Source organism: Zea mays, chromosome 9 (genome assembly GCF_902167145.1).
Source record: "Zea mays cultivar B73 chromosome 9, Zm-B73-REFERENCE-NAM-5.0, whole genome shotgun sequence".
Classification (NCBI taxonomy): domain Eukaryota; kingdom Viridiplantae; phylum Streptophyta; class Magnoliopsida; order Poales; family Poaceae; genus Zea; species Zea mays.
This window is the reverse complement of record NC_050104.1, coordinates 140,638,748-140,648,319: the sequence shown is the minus strand read 5'-3', so window position 1 is coordinate 140,648,319 and position 9,572 is coordinate 140,638,748. Positions and strand designations below refer to the sequence as shown.

At 45.5% G+C, this 9,572-nt stretch overlaps 2 pseudogenes; one reads left to right on the top strand and one right to left on the bottom strand.

Moving 5' to 3' along the window:
• Positions 1-836: 836 nt before the first annotated feature.
• On the bottom strand, positions 837-1,444 carry LOC109942639 (uncharacterized; annotated as a pseudogene).
• Positions 1,445-8,102: 6,658 nt separating this feature from the next.
• On the top strand, positions 8,103-9,072 carry LOC109942354 (uncharacterized; annotated as a pseudogene).
• The last annotated feature ends 500 nt before the right edge of the window (positions 9,073-9,572 follow it).

Below are 9,572 nucleotides of genomic sequence, written 5' to 3'. Positions count from 1 at the left end.
CTGGAAATTGATCCCAAAGTTCTTCCACGAGGTGCAGCTGGACTGAATCTGGGCATTGATGACCGCGGGTATAAGGTGACCCACACTTGTAGCATAACCCTTGAGCCTTCCGATACGCATAGACTGAAGCAAGACGATCACCACTCCCAGGTGGCTGAATAGAGTGCAGAGACTTGTGTTCTTGTGGCCGAACAGGAGTTGTAGCACCAGCCTTGGGTGGAGAAGGTAGAGGTAGGGGACCTCTATTGTAAGACATTCCCAGTGGTATATAATCCATCTTCTTATACTCTGGCTTCTTGGCTGTGGCGCCGATTTCCTCCTGCAATTGCGCAAGAACGTAGGCAGTATCCAAATCCTTGGGTCGCTGAATCATGACCATAGATTTAATGTCAAAATGAAGACCATCTAGAAACCTCATGGTGTAATACAGGGGGTCTGACATGGTTTGATAACTATTTAACTGATCGACCAGCTGGGCAAATTGATCTACATACTCAACTACTGTTCCCTGTTGCTTGATATGAAATAGCTGGCGAACTAATAGAGCGTGTTGATCCTTCCCAAAACGTTCTCTCAACATGTGGACAAAGTCGACCCACGAAGCAGTGCTCAACTGGTGCTCTACAGATTGCCACCAGCGAGCAGCTGCTCCAGAGAAATGCATGGTGGCTACCTTAATCCAAACTGAGGAACTCACTGCATACATAACAAAATAATCCTCACAACGGCGCTGCCAGAGCTTAGGGTTTTCGCCGTCGAAACATGGGAAGTTCAATCTAGGCAGTTTACCCAAATCAGAATGCAGTGGTGACTCATGAGCTACATGTTCAGAGCTATCATGCCATGGATCCATGTGCGAATATGGAAGGGAAAAACAGCAATCGGCCGTACCATTGTGCGGGAGATGGGTTTGAGCAAATACATGCCCAAAGCCATGCTCCCGACGTTGATGATCCACGCGGTGCCCTTGAGGGCCGTCTGCTGCAGATGGCCGCGCCGGGGCCGAAGGGTTGGGGCCCAGCACGCCAACAGCATGGTGTAGGGGTGGGAGCGGAAGACGAGTTGGTGGAGCCGATGATTTGGCGAAATCCCCGCGCAGCTTCTCCACCGAGTACTTGATGTCGTCGACCGCAGCTTCGACGAAGGGACGCCAGGACTCGAACGCCGCCGTGGCGGACTCGAGCGCCCCGACGCGTGTCGCCGCCGCCGCCTCCACCGCATCCAGGCGAGTCGAAGTAGCCGCCATCTGGATCTCGAGATCGGAACGTGGCACCGAAGAACTTGCGTTGGCCACCTGCGCCTCCAGTGCTTGGATCGACGCTGAATTTTGGGTCACCGTGGTCTCCAATGTACGCCAGCGTGCGTCCTGCGCTACCAGGCGGTCGCTGATATCCCGGAGGATGCGCGATTGCTCCTCAATTGCCGTGTGCAGATTTGGTTCCATGGCGCCCGTCCTCTTGGCGCGGCGAGTGTAGTATCCGTGCACCAGCCCCAAGCACCGGTGTCTCCGATACCAATTTGTCAGCGACCAACTACACGAGACAGAACAAGAGAGGAACAGTAGGGAGAAAGGGAAGCACGAGGAGGAAGAACAGAGGGACTGTAGTATTTTCTTATCAATGATACTAGGGTTTCTTTCACCCAACCGGCATACATGTATGCTTTACAAGGCCTGGGACTCAGTTAACCCACTCGCGGCCCATAACTCTCACATTTGGCTTGCGCTTGCGACGGCCCAGTAGATGATCAGCTCCTTCGCTTGCTTGTGCTGACACTGTATTTCCCTTGGTGCTGACACACGCCGAAGAAATCATCCCCGAGAGCCACCAAAGAGAGCTAATCGCTGCGAAAGAGAGAGTGGGAGTCGTCGTCGCCGCTCCTTTCCTACGACGCCCTTGGGAGCCCGAGGAAAGGTTACGGGTGTTCGTCAGGGCCGGTGGAGCGTGTACGTGGTCGTGGAGTTCCTGAGCTTCGAGACCGATCATGTTTTTTTTGGAAGATTCAGGAGGGAGAGAAAAAAATTGCTATTTTGGTCCTTCTAACATGGGCTCTCTGCTATTACGTGACCCTATGTCTATGATATTGGGGGACCATTTGTGTCTATGATTTGTGGACCAGGTGGTAAAATACAGAAGTCTACGCTTAAGAGTGACAAAATAGCAAATGGCCTAGAGGGAGAGCCCCTACTGAGATTTTATTAGAAATGAGAAAAGAAAATGTTACACCTAAGCCTAGTTACAAATCGTAGTTCAAAGGATCAAATTATACGGTTTACAGGCAAAGGAGCAAGAAGAACAACTCTTATGTCTGCCACGACCTTAGCCAATTTGGGATGGAAATGTCAAATTTCCCACGCGCTCTGAAAATGATCAACCTCAGCTCCTTACAGAATTCTTGCATACAATGGTGAACTGAAGGATCTTTATTTGCAGCCATTCATTTCGGCTTTTCCAGATGCTCCAAGTCATGAGAATGATAATCTCCATAGAGAAAGGGACGTTAAGTTGGCGTTTAAGGTTTGCCGAGGCCTCCTCTGGGTCAGAAATTCTGGGAGGGTTTATTCCAATTGAGTTCCAGCAGGCTTTTGCAAAATTGCATCTTAGGAACAGATGATAGAGTGTTTCCTCCCTCTGCCATAAACAATTCTCGCATGAGTAAGATTCCAGGGTCATATTTTTTCTTCGAAGCATATCTCTGGTATTTAGTCTATTCTTAAGCCACAACCAATAGAAAACTCTATGCTTAGGTTGACATTTGCTCTTCCATAAGTGTCTGTAGATAGGGTGAATCTGCGTCTGGTCCATAAAGTGTCTGTAGGCTTTTTGCGAGGAATAGTCGTCGGAGCCCCAGATGTACCGCCAGCGATCGTGGGCATTATTGAGGGCAATTTGTTCCCAAGCCACTTGCAACTTCAAATACTGCTCAAAGGCTTGCTCAGAAATAGGTAAATGGAAAAAACCAACGAACTGATCCTGCTCTTTAGCCTCCTTGATAGACAGCTTTGTGTTTTTGACCGATCATGTTGCTAGAGATTGCTCACCCGAGTCCTCTTCCACTAGTACAGAGAAGATCTATACTGGCGGTCGTAAACATATTTTTAGTGGCGTTTATCGTAACCGCCAGTGCTAGGGGCCAGTAAAAATCATCATTTTTACAGGCGGATAACTGAAGACCGCCAGTGAAAATCGATTTTCACTGGCGGTCGACGTAATAAAACCGCCAGTGAAAATCGATTTTCACTGGCGGTCGACGTAATAAAACCGCCAGTGCAAATCGTTTCCAGGAAACATAAAACAGATTTTAAAAATAGCAAAAAAATTTATTTGTATTAGACCACCCGCAAGTCGCGGCATTTTTCGCGCAAAATTCGCGCGCTACGCGGTTGTTAGTAATCGAACCGTAGACCTCACCCTCGCGCATACCCTCCACTACCACTCCGTCTATGACATGTCTTGTGTCTATTTTGTAGTTGTTTTCTCCACATATTACAATCATTTGAGTGTAAATTGCTTATTTGAGAACCTAAACGAATTCAAATAAAAAAGTTGTCAACTACAAAGATAAATAACTTTTGAAGTTCTATAACTTTTATTTTGACATTTTTTTCATCCGAGGTAGTTTGCAAAATTTGAATTTTAAATTTGACATACTTAGATTCAATTTTTGAGAACCGAAATGAGTTCAAATAAAAAAGTTGTCAACTACAAAGTTTCATAACTTTTAGAGATCTACAACTTTTATTTTGGTGGTTTTGTCATACGAGGTCGTTTGAAAAACTCGAAAAATTAAGGATAAAAATGATTTCTAGTGGCGGTTCCTTAAGAAAACCGCCACTAGAAATCGTATTTCTACTGGCGGTTCCTTAAGAAAATCGCCAGTAGAAATCCATAATTTGTAGTGGCGATTTTCTTAAGGAACCGCCAGTAGAAATACGATTTCTAGTGACGGTTTTCTTAAGGAACCGCCACTAGAAATAGCACAGTCGGTGGATAACCGGATCCGTCTGTAAAAATATATCGTCCCGCAGGTGTTGACCCTTTGTGGCGGAACCGCCTGAATTATTCCAGCTTAAGTGCCCAAGTCGCACCCTTAAGGGCAGCAACACACTTAAACAGGAATAACCTGTCAGTCCCTCGGATCTAGTCCGATAAAGCCACTTACCAGGATCTAATACCACTAGCTCACTCGAAGGTGAGGCACAGAGAAATACAATAAAGCATAATACCACAAATTTAATAAGTATTAATAGTGATTACATTATCGGAGTTTCAGAAATGATAACCATAAATTTTAATGCAGCGGAAATAACTAACGGAGAAAACCGAGTAGCATGGCGAAGCCTGGCCACGCTACTCCTCCTGGTCCTCTCCTGCGGAAGCAGTAACCCACTCGACCATCTATCCCGGTGGCAGGGATGGAGGCCAAGTCACACCATCAACCAATCATCCTAAGGAGTACCTGCAAAAATTGTGCCACAAGCAAGGCTGAGTATACTAATACTCAGCTAGACTTACCCGGTGTGAGGAGTCTACTCCTCTACCTCTAGACATGCAGCTATTTGGCTGAGGGGTTTGGTTTGCCAAAAGCACTAGCTGAGTCTAAAATCAAGTTTTAGCTTTTCAAGTTTTAGTAGAATCCTTTAGACTAGATGTGTACCTAGCTAATCATACATGGTATCAAACATTTTTACCAATCAACATCTTTTGTCAGTCACCTCATTTCCACTTATTACTCAATGCAGTACAATGGATCAAGCAGTCTCATTAGCTGCGAGAAGCAGACGATTCGAATCGAGTTTTTATCCTTGCAAGGTAAACCTAAACACACGACATGCAGGGGCACTCCGTCCCCACACACATCAACCGTCCCCATCGATTCCCCGTCAGCAGATCAGGGCTCACCGCCTTGGCGTACAATGCCTCACTGACCCCGACTGGCCGTCGTGCAGTGACCGCACTTGTACCCACCATAACCGGAATGGGAGACCTCGTCTCAGGTCGCGTGAGGGGATATGTCCACTGCCAGGTTCACTCAGGTACTAGGCTTACCGATTTACCATATTTCTCGGCATGTGATTAGTACGTTCAAACGCTTGACACAGGTATCCGCACGTTAATCCTTATTCCAATTTCATCTCGTAGACCACGCATCCCCATGGATCCGTGTCCACGGACCATCATCATTCTGTTATCAAAGTGGATACAATCAATTCCTGACCTCGCGCGAGTGCTAGAAAAATCACTCGACTTCTACCGAGATCCTAATTAATAAAGCAGCTACTCGACCTAGCATACTAGTATTCATCTCAATAGGATTCCTGAGATCATGCAACTAGGGTTTCAGTCAACTCCTACACTTAAGTGCACAGTACAAGCCTACAAACATTAAGTGCAGTAAAATAGCATATATAAACGGTTATGCATAAACCGGGGCTTGCCTTTATTTTAACACTTAGATAGTGTTTGCTGGGGGGTACTCGCTTGGCGAGCATCCACTGGTTATGTCCATCCTTCAGGTCGTCCACCACGGCATCTTGTGGTTGGCACCACATCACTGGCTCGATCATCATCTCTCGGTCCTATATGAGGTGCAAGATGCATATGTATGAATATAATGGAATAGCACAAGACACTTTAAGTACACGCTAGCGAATTAAACACTAAGTAGCGAGACATCACAAGCAACCACACCCACTAGCGTTAGCTAACTACATATCGTCGAGCGCACAACATTACACCACTAAAAAGACGACAAACATTTTGGATATTTACGCAACACAATACTACATCACAATTAACTAGAGAAAGAACATATAAAACATGACACATATATTATCTCAAGCTTAGCCATTGCAATTTTATGTGAATTTAGTGTCAACCAATCATTTTTAGCCAAAAGGGTGAACTAACAATTAAATGAGTGCTTGCAGATTTTTGGGACAGCAGCACAACAGTTACTTGTTTTAATCATAACTTTTCAATTATTAATCCAAACATAGCAAACTAGGACTTTCTGGAAAGCTTAAAAAGTGAACTACAACTTTGGTATTTCTACCTCCACAGGATTCAGCTGTTAGCAAGGTCAAAAAGTGCAATTACAGCAGCACTGTCCAGATTTGGACAGATTCTGACTTGCAACTTCAAAAATTCACAACTGAAGATTCAGGCATCCAAACAAGGTGATCCTAGACTTTCTAGAAAGGTAATAAAATTTTCTACATATCATTTATAAACACCTTAAGGTGATTCAATATTTAACTAAGGATAAAATACACTAGAAGGCTTTGCTGTCCAGAATTGGACAGATTCAGTCTTCAGAGTTTAAACATCCTTAACTTAATCTTCAGATCACCAAAAATAGTGATCCAAGACTTTTTGGAAAGCTTAGAAAAAGCACTACACAACTTTTATAATTACCAAGAAGTGATTCAATGTTTAACTAAATCAAACAACACAGTTTTCGAAATCTGTTCTGACGGTGGACAGAACACAGCAAGCAGTTTACAAAATTCATAACTCTTAAACTATCAGGCCTGTGGTTATGAAATTTTAACACAAGCAAGATCAGAAAAGCATCTACAACTTTCTTATAACGACTATGAACAGATTGCAACATTAAATTGAACAAACAATGCAGTTTCTGAAATCTGTACAGAATTTGGACAGATTCAGTTACTGAATTTCTGAACTGCATAACTCCTAAACTGTCAGACCTATGGCTGTCAAATTTTAACACCAGCAAGATAATAAAGTTATCTACCACTTTTCTATAGCACACATCTACAGAAAACACAATTTAGTTCATCAAACCTACAACACACCGAAAACAGTACGTGCAGCTCAAAACAGCAACTAATACATTTCAGCTTCTATTTACTTCAAAATTTACCATGTCCTAGCGAGTGGAATTACTCTAACACTTTACCGTTTGTTAGAGTTAAACTTAATCAAATGAGGACTAACAAGTAGACTTACTAATTTTTATCCGTGTCATTTTGTATTACTAGCTTAATCATACTACGCATATAAGTATATTACACCTTCTTCGCCCGAATGACAATCCTCAAGCCCAACACTCATCACACATATATAATGCACTTAGATCACAATCCCAGTACCACTAAATCATATGATGCGCCTATTTCATTTTTTATATACATCCAATTAGCATATGCGATGGGTATCACGGTGAAGGCATAACACATCTAGACTCGACTCATAACCGGGGGGACTACTTGGTCACGTCACCACTTCATTACCCAAACCGAAACAAATTTCCTAGCCACATCAACCAAACTTCTAATTGAGTAAAACCTACACCTCCTTGTCACGAATACAACCATACACTATGTGCGACGTGAAATTTAATGAACGCCTAATGGGTATTGACTCAACTTATAAACATAGGGAAGCGATGACTACTTTGGCATGTCACCATCTCACCTCACACGCAAAATCATTCTTAATTGGACTGACCAATTTGAACGACTATCCTTCCAATTATTAACATATACCACCTTTCAAGGTTATTTGCATGACAACATAGCATAGGTTAAATCTATTTATCTCGGAAGTGCTCTAACACAGTTCACACATAACTCACCATTTAGGCCCTACTAATAATTCATTGCGAATGACACATATTAAATCTACGGGCTAACTCAATTGGAACACAACATATGACATTCACGTTTTTAGTTTTATCGTATAACAACGCTCAATCTAATACATCATGGACACTGACGATGCCTACCATAATTCCACGTTGCTAACACAACCAATTACGACCTACCACCAAACATTTCAACCATAGAGGCGATCATCTCCCTAACGTTCTACACCAAATCATCGTTACCAATTATTATGTGCATAGCATCTAGTTAACCATATTCGACAAATACAATCTTCGAGCACCCTTTATATAATCTACAACTACCGAATACTAAACGATACTTATTAAATCATCACTTATTGCTCGAGAATCATCACGATCACCATACATCTATTTATTTATCAACTTTACCCAAAACAACAAATCAACTTACCAAAAATAACTTAGTTGTTGCTGCTGTTCGCATGGCGTGAAGAGGCTGTGCAGACCCGGCAAAGTGAGACGCGGAGACGTCGGGGCTGCACGGATTGACGACGCGACTGCTCTCGCCGAGCTGGAACAAGTCGTGGCGCTATGGTTCTCGCTGCGCGCGACAGCACGGCAAGCGCGAGGAGAGGCGTGGTTGCGGGATTTTTTTTTGTGGTGCGGCGTGCGGGAGCAGCAGGGGTGTGGCTGCAAGGGGGCGTTGCAAGGAGAGCGACGTCGAGACCATGCCGTGGATTCACAGCGCTACGACGCACAGCGGGACAGCACGGATTGAGCAGCACGCCGGAATAAAAGTTGACGATGTTGTCCCCAACACAGTGCTCCAAACCGACAGTTTGACAACACCGAAAAGAGGCGAGCAGGGCTGCGCACAACACAAGCAAGACAACATGCAGTCGGCTGCGCATATCGTCGAGCAGGTAGTGCGCGTGGTGGAGCAGCGGCATGGGAAGGGACATCGTCGTCCAGGGAAACAGGGAGGGCGCAGGTTGGGAGAGGGGCTCGGCCTACAGCCACCATGGCTGGGCGCTGCGGCGTTGACCCGATCCCTGCTGCTGGACGTTTGGGACAAAGAGAAGGCAGGGAAGGCGCCATGAGCACATGGGCTCGCCGGCGAGCAGGAGCCCGGCGAGGCCACGACAGCGCTCAGCAGGGGATCCCCGGCGAGCAGCGCCATGGCAAGGTGGAGGTCAGCATAGGGAGCAGAGGCTCATCCAAAGCACAGAGAAAGGAAGGGCTCGGCAAGGGGGAAACAGCCATGGACGGAAAAGCTCCTGCGCCGCACTGCTGCGTCCAAGCCATAGAAAAGGGGCTAGGCGCCGAGCTCCCTGCTGCTGCCGTGGGACACCAGGGAGAAGATGGCGTCGTGGGATGGGGCTCCCTGCGTTCCAGAAGAGAGAGAGGCTGGGGAGAGAAAGGGACATCGACCTCCATGGCTGGTGGCGAGAGGAAAAGAAGCTAGGGTGGCTGGCTTGAGGAAGGGAAGGAGACGCCATGGGATTTGCTGCTGCGCTATGGGAGAAGGAGATGGCTGTGCGTGTGGTAGAGGAGGAAGAAGAGAGTGGCGGCTAGGGGTAGGAGATGTAAATTTTCCCATTAGCAAGGGAGAGGGCCCCTATTTATAGAAGAAATCCTAGGGTTAGGGTTCTTTAGTGGGCCAATGGGCTGGGTTGGGCTGGCCCAAACACTAAACCGGGCCGCGCTAATTTATTTTCATTTTATTTTATGGTATTTTGAATAAACACGGATTATCGAAACGCTAATTATTTCCCGAAATAAAAATGCTCCTGCGGAACTCGTCTGTGCAAAGGCAGAGCGAGCCGGTGCTCGGTCGGACAGAGCGAAGGATTATCCGTACTAGGAATTTGATTTGTTTAGCGTCGCTCGGAAATTAATTCCTCCTGCCCAATTAGGAATAAAATGAATTGAGACCAATCGGCTTCAGATTCGTGATCGAGATAAAGCGAGTTGGATTA